This window comes from Neophocaena asiaeorientalis, unplaced genomic scaffold (genome assembly GCF_003031525.2).
Source record: "Neophocaena asiaeorientalis asiaeorientalis breed wild unplaced genomic scaffold, Neophocaena_asiaeorientalis_V1.1 scaffold122, whole genome shotgun sequence".
NCBI classification, from domain to species: domain Eukaryota; kingdom Metazoa; phylum Chordata; class Mammalia; order Artiodactyla; family Phocoenidae; genus Neophocaena; species Neophocaena asiaeorientalis.
The window spans coordinates 2,410,746-2,434,761 of NW_020172725.1; positions in this window are offsets into that span (position 1 = coordinate 2,410,746).

Genomic DNA, 24,016 nt, shown 5'->3' on the forward strand with positions numbered 1-24,016 from the left:
TGTCATTTGTTTCTAGGTAGTTTTTGATTTCCTCTTTGATTTCTTCAGTGATCACTTCGTTATTAAGTAGTGTATTGTTTAGCCTCCATGTGTTCGTATTTTTTACACATCTTTTCCTGTAATTGATATCTAGTCTCATAGCATTGTGGTTAGAAAAGATACATGATACAATTTCAATTTTCTTAATTTATCAAAGCTTGATTTGTGACCCAAGATATGATCTATTCTGGAGAATGTTCCATGAGCACTTGAGAAAAATGTGTATTCTGTTGTTTTTGGATGGAGTGTCCTATAAATATCAATTAAGTCCATCTTGTTTAATGTATCATTTAAAGCTTGTGTTTCCTTATTTATTTTCATTTTGGATGATCTGTCCATTGGTGAAAGTGGGGTGTTAAAGTCCCCTACTATGAATGTGTTACTGTTGATTTCCCCTTTTATGGCTGTTAGTATTTGCCTTATGTATTGAGGTGCTCCTATGTTGGGTGCATAAATATTTACAATTGTTATATCTTCTTCTTGGATCGATCCCTTGATCATTATGTAGTGTCCTTCTTTGTCCCTTTTAATAGTCCTTATTTTAAAGTCTATTTTGTCTGATATGAGAATTGCTACTCCAGCTTTCTTTTGGTTTCCATTTGCATGGAATATCTTTTTCCATCCCCTTTCAATCTGTATGTGTCCCTAGGTCTGAAGTGGGTCTCTTGTAGACAGACAGTATCTATATTGGTCTTGTTTTTGTATCCATTCAGCCAGTCTGTGTCTTTTGGTGGGAGCATTTAATCCATTTACATTTAAGGTAATTATTGATATGTATGTTCCTATTCCCATTTTCTTAATTGTTTTGGGTTTGTTATTGTAGGTCTTTTCCTTCTCTTGTGTTTATTGCCTAGTGAAGTTCCCTTAGCATTTGTTGTAAAGCTGGTTTCGTGGTGCTGAACTCTCTCAGCTTTTGCTTGTCTATAAAGGTTTTAATTTCTCCATTAAATCTGAATGAGATGCTTGCTGGGTAGAGTAATCTTGGTTGTAGGTTTTTCTTTTCGTCTCTTTAAATATGTCCTGCCAATCCCTTCTGGTTTGCAGCATTTCTGCTGAAAGATCAGCTGTTAACCTTATGGGGATTCCCTTGTGTGTTATTTGTTGTTTTTCCCTTGCTGCTTTTAATATGTTTTCTTTGTATTTAATTTTTGACAGTTTGATTAATATGTGTCTTGGCGTGTTTCTCCTTGGATTTATCCTGTATGGGACTCTCTGTGCTTCCTGGACTTGATTAACTATTTCCTTTCCCATATTAGGGAAGTTTTCAACTATAATCTCTTCAAATATTTTCTCAGTCCCTTTCTTTCTTTCTTCTTCTTCTGGAACCCCTATAATTCGAATGTTGGTGCGTTTCATGTTGTCCCAGAGGTCTCTGAGTCTGTCCTCAGTTCTTTTCATTCTTTTTTCTTTATTCTGCTCTGCAGTAGTTATTTCCACTATTTTATCTTCTACGTCACTTATCTGTTCTTCTGCCTCAGTTATCCTGCTATTTATCACTTCTAGAGTATTGTTAATTTCATTTATTGTGTTGTTCATCATTGCTTGTTTCCTCTTTAGTTCTTCTAGGTCCTTGTTATATGTTTCTTGCATTTTCGCTATTCTACTTCCAAGAGTTTGGATCATCTTTACTATCATTGTTCTGAATTCTTTTTCAGGTAGACTGCCTATTTTCTCTTCATTTGTTAGGCCTGGTGGGTTTTTACCTTGCTCCTTCATCTGCTGTGTGTTTCTCTGTCTTCTCATTTTGCTTAACTTACTGTGTTTGGGGTCTCCTTTTTGCAGGTTGCAGGTTCGTAGTTCCCATTGTTTTGGTGTCTGTCCCCAGTGGCTAAAGTTGGTTTAGTGGATTGCATAGGCTTCCTGGTAGAGGGCACTGGTGCCTGTGTTCTGATGGATGAGGCTGGATCTTGTCTTTCTGATGGGCAGGTCCACGTCTGTTTTTGTGTATGGGGGTTTCTGTGGGCTTATTATGATTTTAGGCAGCCTCTCTGCTAATGGGTGGGGCTGTGTTCCTGTCTTGCTAGTTGTTTGGCATAGGGTGTCCAGCACTGTAGCTTGCTGGTCGTTGAGTGAAGCTGTGTCTTGGTGTTGAGATGGAGATCTCTGGGAGATTTTCGCCATTTAAATTACATGGAACTGGGAGGTCTCTGGTGGACCAATGTCCTGAAGTTGGCTCCCTCACCTCAGAGGCACAGCACTGACTCCTGGCTGGAGCACCAAGAGCCTTTCAGCCACACAGCTCACAATAAAAGGGGAAAAAGAAAGAAAAAGAGAGAGAGAGAGAGAGAGAGAGAGACTTGCTCTCAAAGTCCATGTCCTCAATTTGGGATGTTTCGTTGTCTATTCAGGTATTCCACAGATGCAGGGTACATCAAGTTGATTGTGAAGATTTAATCCACTGCTCCTGAGGCTGCTGGGAGAAATTTCTCTTTCTCTTCTTTGTTCGCACATGTCCCAGGGCTCAGGTTTGTATTTGGCCCTGCCTCTGCGTGTAGGTCACCTGAGGGCGTCTGTTCTTCGCTCAGACAGGACGGGGTTAAAGGAGCAGCTGATTCGGTGTCTCTGGCTCACTCAGGCTGGGGGGAAGGAGGGATGTGGATGCGGCGTGAGCCTGCGGCGGCAGAGGCTGCAGTGACGTTGCACCAGCATGAGGTGGGCCATGCGTTCTCCGGGGGAAGTTGTGCCTGGATCATGGGACACTGGCAGTGGCGGCTGCACAGGCTTCTGGGAGGGGAGTTGTGGAGAGTGACCTGTTCTTGCATACAGGCTTCTTGGTGGCGGCAGCAGCAGCCTTAGCGTCTCATGCCCGTCTCTGGGGTCTGCGCTGTTAGCCGCAGCTCGTGCCCGTCTCTGGAGCTCCTTTATCAGTGCTCTTAATCCCCTCTCCTCGTGCAGCAGAAAACAAAGAGGGAAGAAAAAGTCTCTTGTCTCTTTGGCAGCTCCAGACTTCTCCCCCGACTCCCTTCCGGTTAGCCGTGGTGCACTAACCCCTTCAGTCTGTGTTCACGCTGCCAACCCCAGTCCTCTCCCTGGCATCTAAGCTCCAAAGCCCGAGCCTCAGCTCCCAGCCCCTGCCTACTGCGGCAGGTGAGCAGACAAGCCTTTCAGACTGGTGAGTGCTGGTTGGCACCGATCCTCTGTGTGGGAATCTCTCCACTTTGCCCTCTGCACCCCTGTTGCTGCGCTCTCCTCCATGGCTCTGAAGCTTCCCCCCTCTGCCACCAGCAGTCTCTGCCCACGAAGGGGCTTCCACGTGTGTGGAAACCTTTCCTCCTTCACAGCTTCCTCCCACTGGTGCAGGTCCCGTCCCTATTCTTTTGTCTCTGTTTCTCCGTCTGCCCTATCCAGGTACGTGGGGAGTTTCTTGCCTTTTGGGAGGTCTGAGGTCTTCTGCCAGCGTTCAATGGTTGTTCTATAGGAGCAGTTCCACGTGTAGATGTATTTCTGATGTGTCTGTGGGGAGGAAGGTGATCTCTGCCTCTTACTCTTCTGCCATCTTCCTCAACACCCCCTGTTTGTTTTTTTGATACTGAGTTGCATGAGCTGCTTGTAAATTTTGGAGATTAATCTTTTGTCAGTTGCTTCATTTGCAAATATTTTCTCCCATTTTGAGGGTTGTCTTTTCGTCTTGTTTATGGTTTCCTTTGCTGTGCAAAAACTTTTAAGTTTCATTAGGTCCCGTGTGTCTCTTTTTGTTTTTATTTCCTTTTCTCTAGGAGGTGGGTCAAAAAGGATCTTGCTGTGATTTATGTCATAGAGTGTTCCATCTATGTTTTCCTCTAAGACTTTTATAGTGTCTGGCCTTACATTTAGGTCTTTAATCCATTTTGAGTTTATTTTCGTGTATGGTGTTAGGGAGTGTTCTAATTTCATTCTTTTACATGTAGTTGTCCAGTTTCCCAGCACCACTTATTGAAGAGGCTGTATTTTCTCCATTGAATATTCTTGCCTCTTTCATCAAAGATAAGGTGTTCGTATGTGCGTGGGTTTATCTCTGGGCTTTCTATCCTGTTCAATTGATCTATATTTCTGTTTTTGTGTCAGCACCAGACTGTCTGGATTACTGTAACTTTGTAGTATAATCTGAAGTCAGGGAGCCTGATTCCTCCAGCTCCATTTTTCTTTCTCAGGATTGCTTTGGGTATTCGGGATCTTCTGTGTTTCCATACAAATTGTGAAATTTTTTGTTGTAGTTCTGGGAAAATGCCATTGGTAGTTTGATAGGGATTGCATTGAATCTCTAGATTGCTTTGGGTAGTATAGTCATTTTCATAATGTTGGTTCTTCCAATCCAAGAACATGGTATATCTCTCCATCTGGTTGTATCATCTTTAATTTCTTTCATCAGTGTCTTATAGTTTTCTGCATACAGGTCTTTTGTCTCCTTAGGTACGTTTATTCGTTGGTATCTTATTCTTTATGTTGCAGTGGTAAATAGAAGTGTTTCCTTCATTTATCTTTCAGGTTTTTCATCATTAGTGTATAGGAATGCAAGAGACTTCTGTGCATTAATTTTATATCCTGTTACTTAACCGAATTCATTAATTCATTAACCAGCTCTAGTATTTTTCTGGTAGCATCTTTGGGATTCTCTATGTATGATATCATGTTGTCTACAAACAGTGACAATTTTATTTCTTCTTTTCCAATTTGGATTCCTTTTATTTCTTTTTCTCCTCTGATTGCTGTGGCTAAAATTTTGAAAACTATGTTGAATAATAGTGGTGAGAATGCACAACTTTGTCTTTTTCCTGATCTTAGTGGAAATGGTTTCAGTTTTTCACCATTGAGAATGATGTCGGCTGTGGGTTTGTCATATATGGCCTTTATTATATTGAGGTAGCTTCCCTGTATGCACACTTTCTGGAGAGTTTTTATCATAACTGGGTGTTGAAATTGTCAAAAGCTTTTTCTGCATCTATTGAGACGATCATATGGTTTTTCTTCTAGAATTTGTTAATATGCTGTATTACATTGATTGATTTCCATATATTGAAGAATCCTTGCATTCCTGGGATAAACCCCACTTGATCATGGTGTATGATCCTTTTAATGTGCTGTTGGATCCTGTTTGTTAGTATTTTGTTGAGGATTTTTGCATCTATGTTCATCAGTGATATTAGTCTGTAGTTTTCTTTATTTGTGACATCTTTGGTTTTGGTATCAGAGTGATGGTGGCTTAGTAGAATAAGTTTGGGAGTGTTTCTCCCTCTGCTATATTTTGGAAAAGTTTTAAAGGATAGGTGTTAACTCTTCTCTAAATATTTGATAGATTTTGCCTGTGAAGCCATCTGGTCCTGGACTTTTGTTTGTTGGAAGGTGTTTTTTTTTTTTTGATAAATTTATTTATTTATTTATTTTTGGCTGCATTGGGTGTTCATTGCTGTGTGTAGGCCTTCTCTAGTTGCAGTGAGTGGGAGCTAGTCTTCATTGTGGTGCGTGGGCTTCTCATTGTGGTGGCTTCTCTTGTTGCAGAGCATGGGCTCTAGGCACACTGGCTTCAGTAGTTGTGGCTTGTGGGCTCTAGAGCACAGAATCAGTAGTTGTGGCGCATCGGCTTAGTTGCTCCGCAGGAGGGGGGATCTTCCCAGACCAGGCCTCAAACCTGTGTCCCTGCACTGGCAGGCAGATTCTTAACCACAGCACCACCAGGGAAGCCCATTGGAAGATTATTAGTCACAGTTTCAATTTCAGTGCTTGTGGTTGGTCTGTTTATATTTTCTATTTTTCCTGGTTCAGTCTCAGAAGGTTGTGCGTTTCTAAGAATTTGTCCATTTCTTCCAGGTTGTCCATTTTATTGGCACAGAGTTGCTTGTAGTAATCTCTCATGGTCCTTTGTATTTCCTCAGTGTCAGTTGTTCCTTCTCCTTTTTCATTTCTAATTCTACTGATTTAAGTCTTCTCCCTTTTTTTCTGGATAAGTCTGGCTAATGGTTTATCAATTTTGTTTATCTTCTCAAAGAACCAACTTTTAGTTTTATTGATCTTTGCTATTATTTCCTTCATTTCTTTTTCATTTATTTCTTATTTTTATGATTTCTTTCCTTCTTCTAACTTTGGGTTGTTTTTCTTTTTGTTCTTATCCTTCTTTCTCTAATTGCTTTAGGTGTAAGGTTAGGTTGTTTATTTGAGATTTTTCTTGTTTCTTGAGGTAGGATTGTAATGCTATCAACTTCCCTGTTAGAATTGCTTTTTCTGCATCGTCGTTTTTCATTGTCATTTGTTTCTAGGTATTTTTTTTATTTCCTCTGATTTCTTCAGCGATCTCTCAGTTGTTAAGTAGTGTATTATTTATCGTCCATGTGTTTGTAAATTTTACAGATTTTTCCCTGTAATTGATATCTAGTCTCATAGCATTGTGGTCAGAATACTTGATCCGATTTCAGTTTTATTAAATTTACCAAGGCTTGATTTGTGACCCAAGATATGATCTATCCTGGAGAATGTTCCATGAGCACTTGAGGAGAAAGTGTATTCTGTTGTTTGGATAGAATGTCCTATAAATATCAATTAAGTCCATCTTGTTTAATGTATCATTTAAAGCTTGTGTTTCCTTCCTTATTTTCATGTTGTATGATCTGTCCATTGGTGAAAGTGGGGTGTTGAAGTCCCCTAATATGATTGTGTTACTGTCGCTTTCCCCTTTTATGGCTGTTAGCATTTGCCTTATGTGTTGAGGTGCTCCTATGTTGGGTGCATATATATTTACACTTGTTATATCTTCTTCTTGGATTGATCCGTTGATCATTATGTAGTGGCCTTGTCTCTTGTAATAGTCTTTATTTTAAAGTCTATTTTGTCTGATATGAGAATTGCTACTTCAGCTTTATTTTGATTTCCATTTGCATGGAATATCTTTTTCTATCTGCTCACTTTCAGTCTTTATGTGTCCCTAGGTCTGAAGTGGGTCTCCTGTAGACAGCATCTATATTGGTCTTGTTTTTGTTTCCATTCAGCCAGTCTGTGTCCTTTGGTTGGAGCATTTAAACCATTTACATTTAAGATTACCTTTGTCTTTGACTTTTGTCAGTTTGACTATGAGTCTAGGTATGGCAATCTTTGGGTATTTTCAAGGGGGTTGACTGAGCTTTTTAGGTATTTATATTAATAAGTTTATAGTCATTATTTCTTAAAATATTTTGATGTCTCCTCTTTCCCATCTCATTTGGGACTTTCATTTGCATATGTTGTATATTTGATTGTGTCCCATACATCTCTTAGGGTCTGTTAATTTTCCTTCTACTTTTCTCCTGTGATCCTCAGATTGACCCATCTTCAAGTTATTGCTTCTTTCTTCTAGGTCAAATCTGTTATAGAACCCTCACAGTGAAGTTTTCATTTTAGTTATTATGCTTTTTAAATATACATTTTATTTTTAAAATAATTTCTGTCTCATTGATGTCCTCTACTTGGTAAGACATTTTTGTCATATTTTCTTTTAATTCTTTAGCCTTAGTTTACTTTAGTCTTAAACTTATTTAAATAGCCAATTTAATGCCTTTGTCTACTAAATCTAAAACCTGAGCTCATTTAACAGCATTTTCTCCTGGCTGCTTTTTTTACTCTGCTGTGTATATGGCACAATTACCTGTTGTGTGCGTGTCACAATTTTGTTGAAATATTAATATTTTAGATGATGTGTTGTAATATATCTCATATCAGATCCCTCCTCCATTCTAAGGGTTTGATTGTTTTTCTTGTTGCTGCTTATTTGTTTAGAGAGTTTTTGGAATAATTTTGTAGATTTTGTACTTCACAGTGTGTAGCCACTGAGTTCTTTACTAGCTTTATTTTTTCTTTTCTTCTTTTAATTTTAATTTTTATTCCATGCTTAACATTTTATTTTTTAGACATATCATTGACATATAACATTAGTTTCAGGTGTACTACATTATATATATATATTGCTAATGACCACCACAATAAGCCTAGTCAACATTAGTCACCATACGTAGTTACAATTTTTTTTGTGTGATGAGAACTTTTAAGATCTACTCTTAGCAACTTTAAAATGCACAGTAGTATTATTAATTACAATCATCATGCTTTACTTTATATCACCAGGACTTACTTATCTTGTAGTGGGAAATGTGCCTTTTGAACACCTACGCCCAGTTCCCTCACCCCCACCCTCTGGCACTTACAGATCTCTTCCCAGTATGAGTTTGATTTTTATTTTTGATTCCACATGTATGAGATCAAACAGTATTTGTCTTTCTTTGATTTATTTTGCTGAGTATAATTCCCTCAAGGTCCATCCATGTTGTTGCAAATGGCAGAATTTTCTTCTTTCTTAAGGCAGAATAATATTTCATTATATATGTATATACAACCATATTTTCTTTATTCATCCATTGACAGACACTTAGGTATTTCCATGTCTTGGCTATCATAAATCATGCTGCAATGAGCATAGAGGTGCAGGTATTTTTCAAGTTAGTGTTTTCATTTCCTTCAGATAAATACCCAAAATTGGGTGTGCTGGATCATATGGTAGTTTTATTTTTAATATTTTGTGGAACCACCATACTGTTTTCCATAGTGACTGCACTGATTTACATTCCTACCAACAGTGTATGAGTTCCCTTTCCTCCATATTCTCTCCAGCATTTATTTTCTCTTGTCTTTTTGATGAAAGCCATTCTAATGGGCATGAGGTGATATCTCACTGTGGTTTGGATTTGTATTTCCCTGATGATTAGTGCTATTAAGCATCTTTTCATGTATCTGCTGGCCCTTTGTATGTCATCTTTGGAAAGATGTCTATTTGGCTTCCCTGCCCATTTTGTAATTGGATTGGTTTGTTGCTTTTGAGTTTTATGAGTTCCTTATAGATTTTGGATATTAATCCCTTATCAGATATATGATTTGAAAATATTTTCTCCTATCCTGTATGTTTCCTTTTCATTTTATTAATGGTTTGCTTTGCTGTGCAGAAGCTTTTTAGTTTGATGTAGTTCCACTTGTTTATTTTTGCTTTTGTGACTTTGCTTTTGGTGTCAGATTTTTAAAAGATCATTGTCAAGACCAATATTAAGGAGCTTATTGCCTGCATTTTCTCCTGGGTGTTTTGTGGTTTAAATACCTTACATTCAAATATTTAATCCATTGTGAATTGATTTTTGTGTGATATAAAATAGTTGTCCAGCTTCATTCTTTTGCATGTAGTTGTCCAGTTTTTCCAACACCATTTTTTGAAGAGACTATCTTTTCCCATTGTATATTCTTAGCTCCTTTGACATGAGTTAATTGACCATACATGCATTGGTTTATTTCTGAGTTCTCTATTCTGTTCAGTCAATCTATGTATCTGTTTTTATGCCCATACTGTACTGTTTTGGGTACTCTAAGTTTATAATATAGTTTGAAATCAGGAATCATTGTGCCTCCAAATTGTCTTTTCTTTTCAAGATTGTTTTGGGTATTCAGGGTCTTTTGTGGTTCCATACAATTTTAGAATTGTTTTTTTATTTCTTTGAAAATTACCATTGGAATTTTGATAGGGATTACATTGAATCTGTACATGGCTTTGGAAAATATGGGCATTTTAACAGTATTAATTCTTCCAATTCATTATCACAGAATATCTAACCATTTATTTGTGTCTTCAGTTTCTTTCATCAGTGTCTAATATTTTCAGTGTAAATATCTTTCACCTCCTTGGTTAAATTTATTCCTAGGTATTTTATTCTTTTTGATGCAACTGTAAATGGTATTATTTTCTTAGTACCTCTTTGTGACAGTTTGGTATTAGTGTACCAAAACACAACTGATTTTTTTATACTAATTTTTCATCTTTCAACATTGCTAAATTTCTTGATAAGTTCTAACTGCTTTTTGGTGGAGTCTTTAGGGTTTTCTATATATAACATCAGGTCATCTGCAAATAAAGACTTTCTGACTTGGATGCCTTTTATTTCTTTTACTTGCCTAATTCCTTTGGCTAGAACTTTTAGTACCATATTGTGTACAAGTGAAGTGAGTGGGCATTCTTGTCTTGTTCCTGATCTCAGAGGAAAATCTTTCACTTTTTCAATTTTGAGTATGATGTTAGTTCTGGGCTTGTTGTATATGGCTTTTATCATGTTGAGGTAGTTTCCCTTTATACCCATGTTGTGGAGTGTTTTTATCATAAATTAATTTGCGTTTTGTCAAATGCTTTTTTGTGCATCTCTTAAGATGTTTCAAATGATGTTAATCCTTTATTTTGTTAATGCAGTATACTGCATTTATTGCTTTGCAGATGTTGAACCATCCTTGCATGTCTGGGAAAAAATCCACTTGATCATAATGTATAATCTTTTTAATGTACTGTTGAATTATTTCACTAATATTTTGTTTAGGAATTTTGCATCTCTGTTCATCAGAGATATTGGCCTATAATTTTCTTTTCTTGTAATGTCTTTATCTGGTTTTGATATAAGGGTAATGCTGGCCTCAGAAAATAAGTTTCTAAGTTTTTCCTCCTCTTCCTTTATTTTATTTTATTTTTTTGCAGTATGCGGGCCTCTCACTGTTGTGGCCTCTCCCATTGCGGAGCACAGGCTCCGGATGCACAGGCTCAGCTGCCATGGCTCACAGGCCTAGCTGCTCCGTGGCACGTGGGATCATCCCGGACTGGGGCATGAGCCCATGTCCCCTGCATTGGCAGGTGGACTGTCAACCACTGCACCACCAGGGAAGCCCCCATATGATATCACTTATATGTGGAATCTAAACTATGACACAAATGAACTTATCTATAAAACTGACTCACAGACAGATAGAAAAGACTTGTGGCTGTCAAGGTGGGAGGGTGAGGGAGGGATGGATTGGGAGTTTGGGATTAGCAGATGCAAACTATTATATATAGAATGGATAAACAAGATCTTATTGTATAGCACATGGAACTATATTCAATATCCTGTGATAAACCGTAATGGAAAAGAATATGAAAAAGAATGTGGAGCAGCTGGGCCCATGAACCATGGCCGCTGAGCTTGCGCATCCAGAGCCTGTGCCTGTGCTCCGCAATGGGAGAGGCCAAACAGTGAGAGGCCCGCGTAACGCAAAAAAAAAGAAAAAAAAAAGTGATATCATATGGTATCTGTTTTTCTCTTTCTGACTTACTTCACTTAGTATGATAATCTCTAGGTCCATCCATGTTGCTGCAAACAGCATTATTTGAGAAGTATTCCATTGTATATATGTACCACATCTTCTTTATTCATTCATCTGCTAATGGACATTTAAGTTGTTTTCATGTCTTGGCTATTGTGAATAGTGCTATTATGAACATAGGGATGCATATATCTTTTTGAATTATAGTTTTGTCTCTATATATGCCCAGGAGTGGGATTGCTGGCTCATATGGCAACTCTATTTTTAGTTTTTTGAAGAACCTCCATACTGTTTTCTAGAGTGGCTGCACCAATTTACATTCCCACCAACAGTGCAGAAGGGTTCCCTTTCCTCCACACCCTCACCAGCATTTGTTGTTTGTAGACTTTTTAATGATGGCCATTCTAACCAGTGTGAGGTTGTACCTCATTGTAGTTTTGATTTGCATTTCTCTAATAATTAGTGATATTAAGCATCTTTTCATGTGCTTGTTGGCCATCTGTATGTCTTCTTTGGAGAAATGTCTATTTAGGGCTTCTGCCCATTTTTCAATTGGGTTTGTTTCTGTAATTGAGTTGTATGAGCTGTTTGTATATTTTGGAAATTAAGCCCTTTTCAGTCACATAATTTGCAAATATTTTCTCCCATTCTGTAGCTTATCTTTTTGTTTTGTTTATGGTTTCCATTGATATACCAAAGCTTGTAAGTTTGATTAGGTCCCATTTGCTTATTTCTTCTTTTATTTCTATTTCCTTGGGAGACTGACCTAAGAAAACATTAGTATGATTTATGTCAGAGAATACTTTGCCGATGTTCTCTTCTGGGAGTTTTATGGTGTCATGTCTTATATTCTTTAAGCTACTTTGAGTTTATTTTTGTGCGTGGTGTGAGGGTGTGTTCTAACTTCATTGATTTACATGCAGCTGTCCAATATTCCCAAAATCACTTGCTGAAGAAGCTGTCTTTTCTGCATTGTATATTCTTGCCTCCTGTGTCAAAGATTAATTGACTGTAAGTATGTGGATTTATTTCTGGGCTGTCTCTTTTCCATTGATCCATACGTCTGTTTTTGTGCCAAGTATTGGTCATCTTGGTGTTGTCCTAATTCCCTTAAGCTTTCTTCACTCCTTTTCATTCTTTTTTATTTTTGCTCCTCTGATAGATGCCATTCCATGCATTTCAACTTTGCTATCCTTTCTTCTGCTTCATCTAGTCTTCTTCTGAACCCCTTTATTGTATTTTTCTAATCAATTATTGTATTTTTCAGCTCTATGATTTCTACTTGGTACTTTCTTATATTTTCTCTTTGTTGAAATTCTCACTTTGTTCATGCATTGTTCTCCTGCCCTTGGTGAGCATCATTATGACTGTAGTTTTGAACTCTCTTATCAGGTAAATCACTTATCTGTGTTTCATGATGATCTTTTTCTGGGGTTTAATCTTGTTCTTTAGTTTAGAACATATTCCTCTGTTTCTTCATTTTCTATGAATCACTTTTTTTCTCTGCATTAGACAAAACAGCCACCTCTCCCAGTCTTGAAGGACTAGTCTTCTGTAGGAGATAAACCTTATTGTTTAACCCTGCCCTAGATCTCACAGCATTTTTTGATAGTTCAAGAAGCTTTCTTTGTTCTTCGTGGCTCAAGGTGTGGTGTTGATGTTGCCTGTGTGTCACAACTTGTTAGTGCCTAAAAGGGAGGATCTCAGTCTGCATCTAGATGTAGGCTGATTGGAAGTCAGACCCTCAGGCAGCAGCTTGAGGTATGCAAATATACCTCCTTAAGGGGATGACTGGTAGATAGGTGTTTATCTCTGCTGTTTCTGCACTTATCCCTGAGGGGATAAGCCATCAAGTACTGTTTCTTTCTTTGCTACCATCCTGTTGAACTTGTGAACACAAGCCCCACTGTCCATCAGAATCAGTCAATCAAAGGGCATCCCCTGGGTGGCAGCCACAAAAATTGCAACATCAAACATATATTCAAGCTTCTTTGTGGCAGATACCAGTGACCTGGAGTGAGGCAGAGGGATATCACAAAGATGGCGTCCACTGGCCTCCATGGCCTTTGCAGAGTATTTCCACTGGCCCCTGGATGTGTGTTTAAATAGAAGTCTGCCCCTTAGACTGAAGCTTTTAAGAGAAGCAAATAGGCCTCTTTCATGGAAAGACTGGACACATTTCAGTCTGCTGCCTCTGTGCTATACCCTGGAGAGGTTAGCTACCACGAGTCATTATGAGCCCTTTAAGAACTGTTTCTCAGTTCACTGTAGCCTTGTGGGGCTTGTGAACACAAGACTCATTGGCTTTCAAACTATATTGTTTGGGGCCCATCTTTCAGGTGCAGGTCTTAAAATTTGGATGCCCGATGTGTAGTTCACACCTTCAGTCCTCAGGGAGAAGACAGAAGTTGTGACTTCCGGTAAAAAGAAATAATTAAAAAAAGAAGTAGTTGTGACTTTCAATTATTGGTCACTGCACTGGATGTGTGGTTTATGGTGAGATTGTTTCTTGGTCTCCCTTACCTGTTTCAATGTGAGTTGTTTCCTGATGTGTAGGAGTCACTCAGCTAGTTTTTGGTTTTCTATCAGAAGGAATTGTTCCATATGCAGCTGGAGATTCAGTGTACCCATGGGAGGAAGTGAGTTCAGAATCTTGCTATATTGCCCTCTTGAACCAGAACTTAGTTCTTGTTTTATTTTAAATCTGGTTTCCTAATGATCACCCCTGGGTCAGTATAATTTAGCCATCATCCAACAACTGGTAAGAAGATTTTCTTAAATGCCTTACCTATACTTTTCCTACCATTTAGCAAGGGGATTTATGTGATAAGGTATGTCTTCAACCTTCAGTCTTTTATTTTCTCCTTGCACAGGATCTCAAGATCCGCCAGAAGTAACTTCTCTTTTACCATGCACCATACACCATTCAAATCCTGAGGAATATATCTGAGCTTTACTATGTCTCCTATGGCTATCTAGTTTTCCAGAATTTCCTCTTGAATTCTTGGCTAGGCTGTTATTTTCTGCAACTAAAATCACAGTCTTAAGCAGGTGTGATATTGCCAGCTGATTATATTGTTTTTGGTAATGCCGTAGGGTTAGAGGATTTTTCCACCCTGAGATGAAATCAAATAGACACAATACCCTGGGCATACAAATTTCCCAGTGAGCTTCAAGTTGGGTCAAAATATTACCTGTGCTCTGGGGTTGATGTATTTAAAGCAGCTGCAAAAGAGATTAGTTGTCTCCATTAACTTTGAGGCCATTGGCTTTTACAGCTACTGCACCACTGAAGTTGTTAGTGTAGGGAATGCAAATAACCCCAAATTTAAACAATTTTTAAAGATTAAAAAATTTAAAGTCCCACCATTTTACTAAGGATCATTAGTTTCTCTGGGATAGGTAATTTGCAGTTCAATCTCCGATTCTGATTAATTTCCAGAGTTCTGAAATGGTTGATTTTAGTTGTTTTGCCAGTAATTTTTGTGGTTTTTGTGCGAGAGTTCACTAAGGTCCTTACTCTATCATCCTGGAAGTCAATCTTTATGTAGCCCTTTGTACTCTGTTCCAGCACAGCTTGTGGGGACAAGTGGCCCACTAGTGTATATGCCTGAGGTAAGTGGATTGGGTGAGCTAAAGAAAGGCCCATGTGTCCACAAGTAGCTGCAACAAAGAGGAGCTGATCCAGGTGGCTGAGGATTCATTCTATCTTTGTTCTAAGAGGCTGTGTAATCAGAGAAATCTGCAAAACTCTGGACATGGTATCTCAACAACTGATTATCATTTTAGCTTGAGTGGTAAAAGAGGGCACAAAGTAGATGATTTATTTGTTTATTTTTGTAGCAAATTCTTTTGGAACCCTGGGAAATACCCCCTTTGCCTGTCAATAATAGCACTTGTAACTGTGGTGAAAAATTCTCATGCTTGACTATGGTTTCCTGGTTCAAGTGCCTGCCACATCTCTAAGCTTTTCTTTCCTTGGAGCTCTGAAATGTCACTCAGCCAAAACACAGTATCAGCCCAGGAGAAAATAGGAGTTAAATCCATAAAGGATAACTCTCACCAGTGGATGATGAGTCAGTGCATAAATGGCTCAATCTCCCATTCTCCAGAGGGTCAATCGTGAAGGTGCTTTGGGAAATGGAATTAGTAAAGAGTCTTCTCAGACAGCATGAGTAACTGAGGATAGATGGCCATGAACTCCTGAGTACAGCCCCATGTGAGGACAATAGGTGAATAGGCAGTGAGGGTCATGCTTAGGCTTAGACAATGGAAAGATTACCAAGAATATAAGGACTGGGGTAGGCAACAATAGTCTGATGGTGGCCCATACACTGTTACATGGTACTTCATTTTCTAAAAGTTTCTACCCGTTAAGTAGACATTAGAGGAAATAGTTAAGCTTTCAGAGGAAAACTATTAGACCTTGGCAAAGAATATAGTGGACCTGGGGAAGAATCATGAGAGTTCACTGAGAGCACTATGTTTATTTTAGGGAGGTTGCTTAGCTGCCTTTAGATTCTGAGTAACAGTTGTTTAATGTTGCCACTTGAAAGTCCAGGTTTTGCTGTGATAAATGACTGAACACAACTGAAAATGTACTTTTCTAATCTAAACAGGTTACAGGACAATTTTGCAAAACATTGCATCATATTTGTATAGAGATTAAGCCAAAATATGGGTTTATTTCTTTTCCAATGATGTTTCATACAAGAGGAATCTTGTTATTCCTGAACGCAAACAGAAAGTTAAGGTAGCAATTCAAAAATAGAAACAGATAAGTAAATACAGACCTACTCCATCTCTTCTCAGGAAGAAGAAAAGAAGATGTACTTTATCTTAAATGGCTGTTACAGGAAGCACTGAGCAACTTTTAACCATGGTGAATTAACTTATGGTTGATAGGACATTCATTACACCATGGTTAATTGGAATGAGCTTATCTGGCACTTGAAGCTTTTTGTCCTTCAAAACAGGATTGGTCGGTGGGTCCTATTTCCTTTAACACTGAAGGTTCCCAGGGAGATTGAGCTCTGGTTGCCTGCATAGCTACCCTTCCTTGTCTCTCTCTTCATTATCTCCATCCTTGTCCCATATTCCCTGCTCCTCCCCTTCAGATCTTGGAATCATTTTCCAAAACAATGACCTGCAGCCTAGTCCCTGTCTCAGGATCACTTTTCAATGCCAATCAAATTAGATGGTCTCCATCCCATTCATAATGCCTGTAACTATCCTGCCTCCCTGAATAATTACCTGTGGGGCAATAAACTTAACCCAGATCTTGTTCAATCTGTGACTATTCTGTTGCTCTTTTTCTTACTTCTGACTTCCTGGCTACTCTTTCAATCTTTATTTTTGGCAACTCAGTTTAATGTTACAAGTTCAAGCCAAAATTTAGTGCTGGGCAATAAATAAGATTCTCAACAAAAGCTTTGTGAGGAATAAAGAGAAATTGTCAGTTGGAAGATGATCTTGCTTTTAAGTGAACTTGTCTTTACAGCCTAGGAGTACCCTAACAAGCCACTAGGGACTACCAATTCAGTCACTGCCTATTCCACATCATCACCAATCTTTTTTTTTTTTTTAATCTACTCCTTCTATCTTGTTTTCTAGGTTTACTAATCTTTGATACAGGCCCATCTCTTTGCCACCTGTAACTGGAATTCTATACCCAGAGAATTTGATGGAATAGTTGGTCATGAACCAGATGTTTTTCATCTTCTCAATAAATAACTGAGTAGAACAGAATTCTCTTAGGTAAGGCTCAGTATGCTGGAGAGCTAAGGAATTCCCCCAGTGAAGTTTGTTGCCATCCAAGAGTTTATAGTTCTTAACTAAACTGAGATACCATTTAATCTTCACTGCCTAGATGATCTTTGATGCACAGTAGGTATTGGTTCACATTTCTACCACATACATGAACCTCCCCAATTTAGACATTAATTCCAAATGGTTTTACACCATTACAATATATTCATAAGTAGAGAGAAGATGAAGTTTAAGGTAACTCTAAACTTGTTTCTAAAATGGACCACACTGCCTTTTACGTAAAAAATCTTTAACATATATTCTATAACCTGTATAATTAAATTTAACTGCATTTGTGTTACTTTCTTGACAGTAAGTGCTTAACTTTTATTTTTTCTTTCAGTTTTATTGAGATATAATTGACATATAGCACTGTATAGGTTTAAGGTTTGCAGTATAATGACTTGGTTTACATATACTGATATGATTACCACAATAAGTTTACTTAACATCTATTATCTCATATAATCTAAAAAAAAAAAGTTTTTTTCCTTGTGTTGAAAACTTTAGGATCTACTCTCTTGGCAACTTTTAAATAGGCCATACAGCAGTGTTAGCTATAGTTATCATGCTGTACATTATACCCCCAGTACTTATTTGAAGTCTGTACCTTTTGACCACATTCACCCAATTGCCTCACCTCCCACCCCCAACCTCTGGTAACCACAAATCTGATCTGTTTTCAATAAGTTTGTTTGTTTTGGTCCCACCTGTAAGTGAAATCAAGTAGTTTTTGTCTATCTTTTTCTGACTTACTTCACTTAGCATAATGCCTTCAAGGTCCATCCATGGTGTCACAAACGGCAGGACTTCTTTCTTTTTATTTTTTAGTGACTGAACAGTTTTTCAGTGTGTGTGTTACCAATATCTGGTCAGGTCATATTTTCTTTATTCATTCATCTGTTGATGAACACGTAGAGGTTGTCTCCTTGTCTTGGCTATTGTAAATACTGCTGCAATGAACATGGGGGTGCAGATATCACTTTGACCTAGTTATTTCATGTTCTTTGCATATGCACCCAAAAGTGGAATTGCTGGATCATATGGTAGTTCTATTTTTAATTTTTTGAGGAGCCCCCATACTGTTTTCCATAGTGACTGCACCAATTTACATTCCTACCAACAGTGTACAAGAGTTCCCTTTTCTCCACATACTCACCAGTGTTTATTATCTCTTGTCTCTTTGATGAAAGCCATTCTAACAGGCATGAGGTAATATCTCATTGTGGTTTTGATCTGCATTTTCCTAATGATTAGTGATGTTGAGCATCTTGTCATGTACCTGTTGGCCATCTGTATGACTTCTTTGGAAAAATGTCTATTCAGGTCCTTTGTCAAATTTTTAATCAGATTATTTGGGGTTTTGCCATTGAGTTGTATGAGTTCTTTATATGTTTTGGATATTAACCCCTTATCAGATATATGGTTTGCAGATATTTTTTCCCATTCCCCATAGATTGTCTTTTTACTTTGTTGATGGTTTATTTGCTGTGCAGAACTTTTTTAGTTTGATGTAGTCCCACTTGTTTATTTTTAATTTTGTTGCTTTTGCTTCAGGTCTCATATCCAAAAAAATTATTACCAAGACCCATGTCAAGGAGCTTTATTCCTATGTTTTCTTCTAGGAGTTTTATCATTTCAGGATTTAGAATTTAAGTCTTTAAACCTCGTTGAGTTAGTTTTCATGAGTGGTTAAAATAGGGGTCTAGTTTCCTTCTTTTACATGTGAGATTTTCCCAGCACTTATTGAAGAGACTGGCCTTCCTCAATGAGTATTAATGACTCCCTTGTCAAATACTATTTGACTGTGGATGCATGGGTTTCTCTGAGCTCTCAGTTTTGTTCCATTGGACTATGTCTGTTTTCATGCAAGTACCACACTATTTTGCTTACTACAGCTTTATAATATAGCTTGAATCAGAAAGTGTGATACCTCCCACTTTCTTCATTCTAAGGATTGCTTTGACTATTCAAGGTCTTTTGCATTTCTACATAAATTGTAGGACTTTTTATGCTACTTCTGTAAAAAAAAAGCATTGGAGTCTTGATAGGGATTGCATTGACTCTATATATGACTTTGGAAGTATGGACATTTTAACAATATTCTTTCAATCTATGAACATAAGATACCTTTCCATTTATTTGTCTTCTTCCATTTCTTTCATCAATGTCTTATAGTTTTTAGTGTAGAAACCTTTCACCTCCTTGGTTAAACTTATTCCTAAGTTTGTTTTGATGCTATTGCAGATGGGACCATTTTCTTTATTTCTTTTTCAGATATTTATTGGTGTATGGACACTACTGATTTTTGCATATTAATTTTGTATCCTGCAATTTTACTGAATTCAGTTATTAGATCTAACAGTTTTGAGGTGGAGTCTTTAGGATTTTCTAATGTATTATCTTGTCATCTGAAATTAGAGACAATTTTACTTCTTCCTTTCCAATTCTGATGGCTTGTATTTCTTTTTCTTGCAGATTGCTCTGGCCAGGACTTCCAGTACTATGTTGAATAGGAGTGGTGAGAGTGGACACCCTTCTCTTGTTTCTGATCTTGGAGGAAAGGTTTCAACCTTTTGATATTAGCTCTGGACTTGTCATATACACACTTTATTATATCAAGGTATGTTCCTTCTATGGCTAATTTGTTAAGACTTTTTATTATGAACAAATGTTGAATTTTGTAAAATGCTTTTTCTTTATCTATTGAGCTGATCATATGATGTTTTTCCTTCATTCTATTAACGTTATGTATCACATTGATTGATTTTCATATGTTGAGCCATTCTTGCATCCCATGATAAATCCCACTTGAACATAATGATCCTTTTAATGTGCTGAATTTGGTTTGCTAATATTTTATTGAGATTCTTTTTCATCTATATTCATCAGTGATATTGACCTGTAGTATTTTTTTTTCCTTTTTTTGTAGTGTCCTTATCTGACTTTGGTATCAGGGTAATGCTGGCATTATAAAGTAAGTTTGGGCATATTCCCTCCTCTTTGATTTTTTGGAAGAGTTTGAGAAGAATTAGTGTTAATTCTTTAAGTCTTTGGGAGAATTCACCAGTGAAGCAAGCTGCTGCTGGACTTTTCTTTGTTTGGAGAGTTCTGATTACTAACTCAATCTCCTTACCAATATTTGGTCATATCAGATTTTCTATTTCTTCCTGGTTCAGTCTTGGCAGGTTGTATGTTTCTAAGAATTTTTCCATTTCTTCTAGGTTGTCCAGTTTGTTGGTATATAGTTATTTACAGTAGCCTCATGATTCTTTGTATTTCTTTGGAATCTGTTATAATGTCTCCTCTTTTGTTTATAATTTTGTTGGTTTGGATCCTCTTTTTTTACTCTTTGGTTAATCTAGCTAAAGATTTGTCAAATTTGTTTGTCTTTTCAAAGAACCATCTCTTAGTTTTGTTAATTTTCCTATTGTTTACCTGTTTCTCTATTTTATTTATGTCTCCTCTAATCTTTATTACTTTCTTCCTTCTATTAACTTTGTTGTAAGTTTGTTCTTTTTGCTCTGATTCCTTGAGGTGTAGGTTAGGTTGTTTATTTGAGATCTTTCTTGATTCTTAGTGTACGTGTTTATTGGTATGAACTTCCCTCTTAGAACTGCTCTTGCTGCATCCTTTAAGTTTTTATATACTGTGTTTCAGTTTTCACTTGTCTCAAAATACTTTTTGGGGGGGGGCTGCTGTGTATTTTTTAAATTTTTTGAACCATTTTTGTATTGAAATATAGTTAAGTTACAATGTTGTGTTAGTTTAGGTGTACAGCAAAGTAATTTAGTTATACATATATCTATTTCTTTTTCAGATTCTTTTCCATTGTAGGTTATTACAGGATATTGAATATAGCTCCCTGCACTATACAGTAGGTCCTTGTTGTTTATCTACTGTATATATAGAGTAGTGTGTATATATTAATCCCAAACTCCTAATTTATCCTCCCCCCTGCCCTGACCTGGCTATCCCCTTTGGTAACCATAAGTTTGTTTTATATGTCTGTGAGTCTATTTCTGTATTGTGAATAAGTTCATTTGTATCATATTTTTAGATTCCACACGTAAGTGATATCATATGATGTTTGTCTTTCTCTGACTTACTTCACTTAATATGATAATCTCCAGGTCAAAATACTTTTTAATTTCCCTTTTAGTTTCTTCTTTGATCCATTGGCTGTTCAGCAGTGTTGTTTGATTTCCATATATTTGTGAATTTTCCAGATTTTCTCTTTTCACTTTTTCTAGTTTTATACCATTGTGATCAGAGAAGTTACTTGGTATGATTTCAGTATTCTTGAATTTAGTAAGATTTGTTTTGTGGCCTAACACATGGTATCCTGGAAAATGTTTCATCTATGCTTGAGAAATGTGTATTCTGGTACTGTCAGAATATTCTCTATATGTCTGTTAGGTTCACTTAATCTATAGTGTTGTTCAATGTACTATTTCCTTAGTGATTCTCTGTCTGGATGATATATTCATTGTTGAGAGTGGGTTACTAAAGTCCCCAACAATTATTGTATTGCTGTTCATTTCTCCTTTTAGCTCTGTTAATTTTTGCTTTATATAGTTGGGTGCATAAATGTATAGAATTGTTTTATATTCTTGATGGGGTGACTCCTTTAAAATTGTATAACTTTCTTTCCTTTTTTAGCCATTTTTAGTTTCAAGTCTATGTTATCTAAGTATAGACACCTCTGGTTTTCTTTCTTTCTTCCTTCCTTTCTCCCTCCCTCCCCCTCTCTTTTGTTCCTTCTTTCTTTCTTTCTTTTGTTTGTTACCATTTGCTTGAAATATATTTTTCCATCCTTTCACTCTCAGTTTATGTCTGTTATTGAGGCTAAACTGAGTCTCTTGTAAGCAGCATATTGATATTTCTTGTTTTTAAAAAAATCCATTCAGATATTTCATGTCTTTTGATTGTGGAATTTAATCCACTTACATTTAAAGTAATTATGTAAGGACTTACTATTACCATTTAGTTAATTGTTCTGGTTGTTTTGTAGATTCATTGTCTTCTTATCCTGCTGTCTTTTTTCTGTGTGTTTTGATGTCTTCTGATATCTATGTGCTTTGATGTTCTTGCTCTTTTGTGTTATTACCGCTTTTCCCCTTGTAGTTACCATGAGGCTTACATAAAATATCTTAAAATGTTAACACCCTATTTTAACTTATAACTTCAATAGCATTTCTAAACTTTAAACTTTTACTTCTCCCTTCATATTTTTGGCTATTGATGTTACAGTTTATATTTTTTTTCATTTTATTTATCCAATAATATTATTTTAGTTATGGTTATTTTTATACATTTTTTTAACTTTTAAGAGTACTAAGTGTATTATGCACTACCATCACCATATTACAGAATCTAACTTTGACTATGTATTTACCATTACCAGTAAGTTTTACACTATGTTCTCTTTTTATGATGTTAATTAGCATTCTTTTACTTCTATGCAATGAACTCCCAGTAGCATTTCTGGTAAGGCAAGTCTGGTGCTGATGAACTCCCTCAGCTTTTGTTTTCTACAGAAAGTGTTTTTTATCTTCATTTATAAAGGACAGCTCTGCCAGGTATAGACTTCTTGAGTGACATTTTTTTTCTTTAATATTTTGAATATATCAATCCATTCTTTCCTGACCTGAAAAGTATCTGTTGAAAAATCTGTTCATAGTCTTATGGGAGTTCTCTTGTGTGTAATTTATGTCTTTTCTCTTGCTGCTTTCAAGATCTTTGACATTTGACATTTCAGTTATAATGTGTCCTGGTGTAGCCCTATTTAGGTTCAGACTTTTTGGGATACTTTGGGCCTCATGGATCTGGATGCCCATTTCCTTCCCCAGTTTTGAGAGGATTTTAGCCATTATTGTTTTAAATATACTTTCTGTCCCTTTCTCTTTCTCTTCTCCTTCTGGAATTCCCAAAATGTAGATCTTGTTTCTTTTGATTGTGTCCAGTAAGTTCCAGGGGCTTTCATCACTTTTTTCATTCTTTTATCTTTTTGTTCATCTGCATGAATAATTCCAAATGTCTTCTAGGTCACTTATTCTTTCTGCTGTGTGGCATAATCTGCTCTTGAAGCTCTCTACTGAAATCTTCAGTTCAGTCCTTGTGTTTTTCAACTGTAAGATTTTTTTTTTAATGATTATCTTTTTGTTGAACTTCTTGCTTTGTTCCTGCATTGTTTTCCTAATTTAATATAATTATGTTGGTGTGTTCTTGTAGTTCACTAAACTTTTTTTAAATTTATTTATTTTATTTTTGTTTATTTTTGGCTGTGTTGGGTCTTCATTGCTGTGTGCGGGTTTTCTCTAGTTGTGGCGAGTGGGGGCTACTCTTCCTTGCAGTGCACAGCCTTCATTGTGGTAGCTTCTTTTGTTGCGGAGCGTGGGCTCTAGGCGTGCGGGCTTCAGTAGTTGTGGCACACGGGCTCAGTAGTTGTGGCTCACAGGCTGTAGAGCGCAGGCTCAGTAGTTGTGGTGCATGGGCTTAGTTGCTCCGTGGCATGTGGGATCTTCCCAGACCAGGGCTCAAACCCGTGTCCCCTGCATTGGCAGGAGGATTCTTAACCACTGCACCACCAGGGAAGCCCTTCACTAAACTTTTTTTCAGAGAATTATTCTGAATTCTGTTGTCAGTTTATAGATCTCTATTTCTTTAGGGCCAGTTATTGGAGATATATTAGATTTCTTTGGTGGTGTAATATTTACCTGATTTTTTTGTGATCCTAGATTCCTTATGTTGGTATCTGAACATTTGAGTAAGCAGTTTCCTTTTCTAGACTTCACTGGTTACTTTTGGGGAGACAGTTCTTTACTAGTCTGCTTGCTTGGAGGTCTGGATGTGTCAGTTGGCAACATCCTTCGGCCAGTAGGGCTTTTTATCAGGCTCTGTTTTGGGACAAGGCCACTGATCATGCTCCAAAGTCAGGAAGTGGGTGCTTCTGGCTGAGAACAGTTAGACTGTTGCTTTGTTTCCTTGCTGAAGTGAGCCTGTAGTTTGGGCTCCATAGTTGCCTCAGTTCTCTGGTCAGGCATCCTAGATGGCAGAATTGGGTACT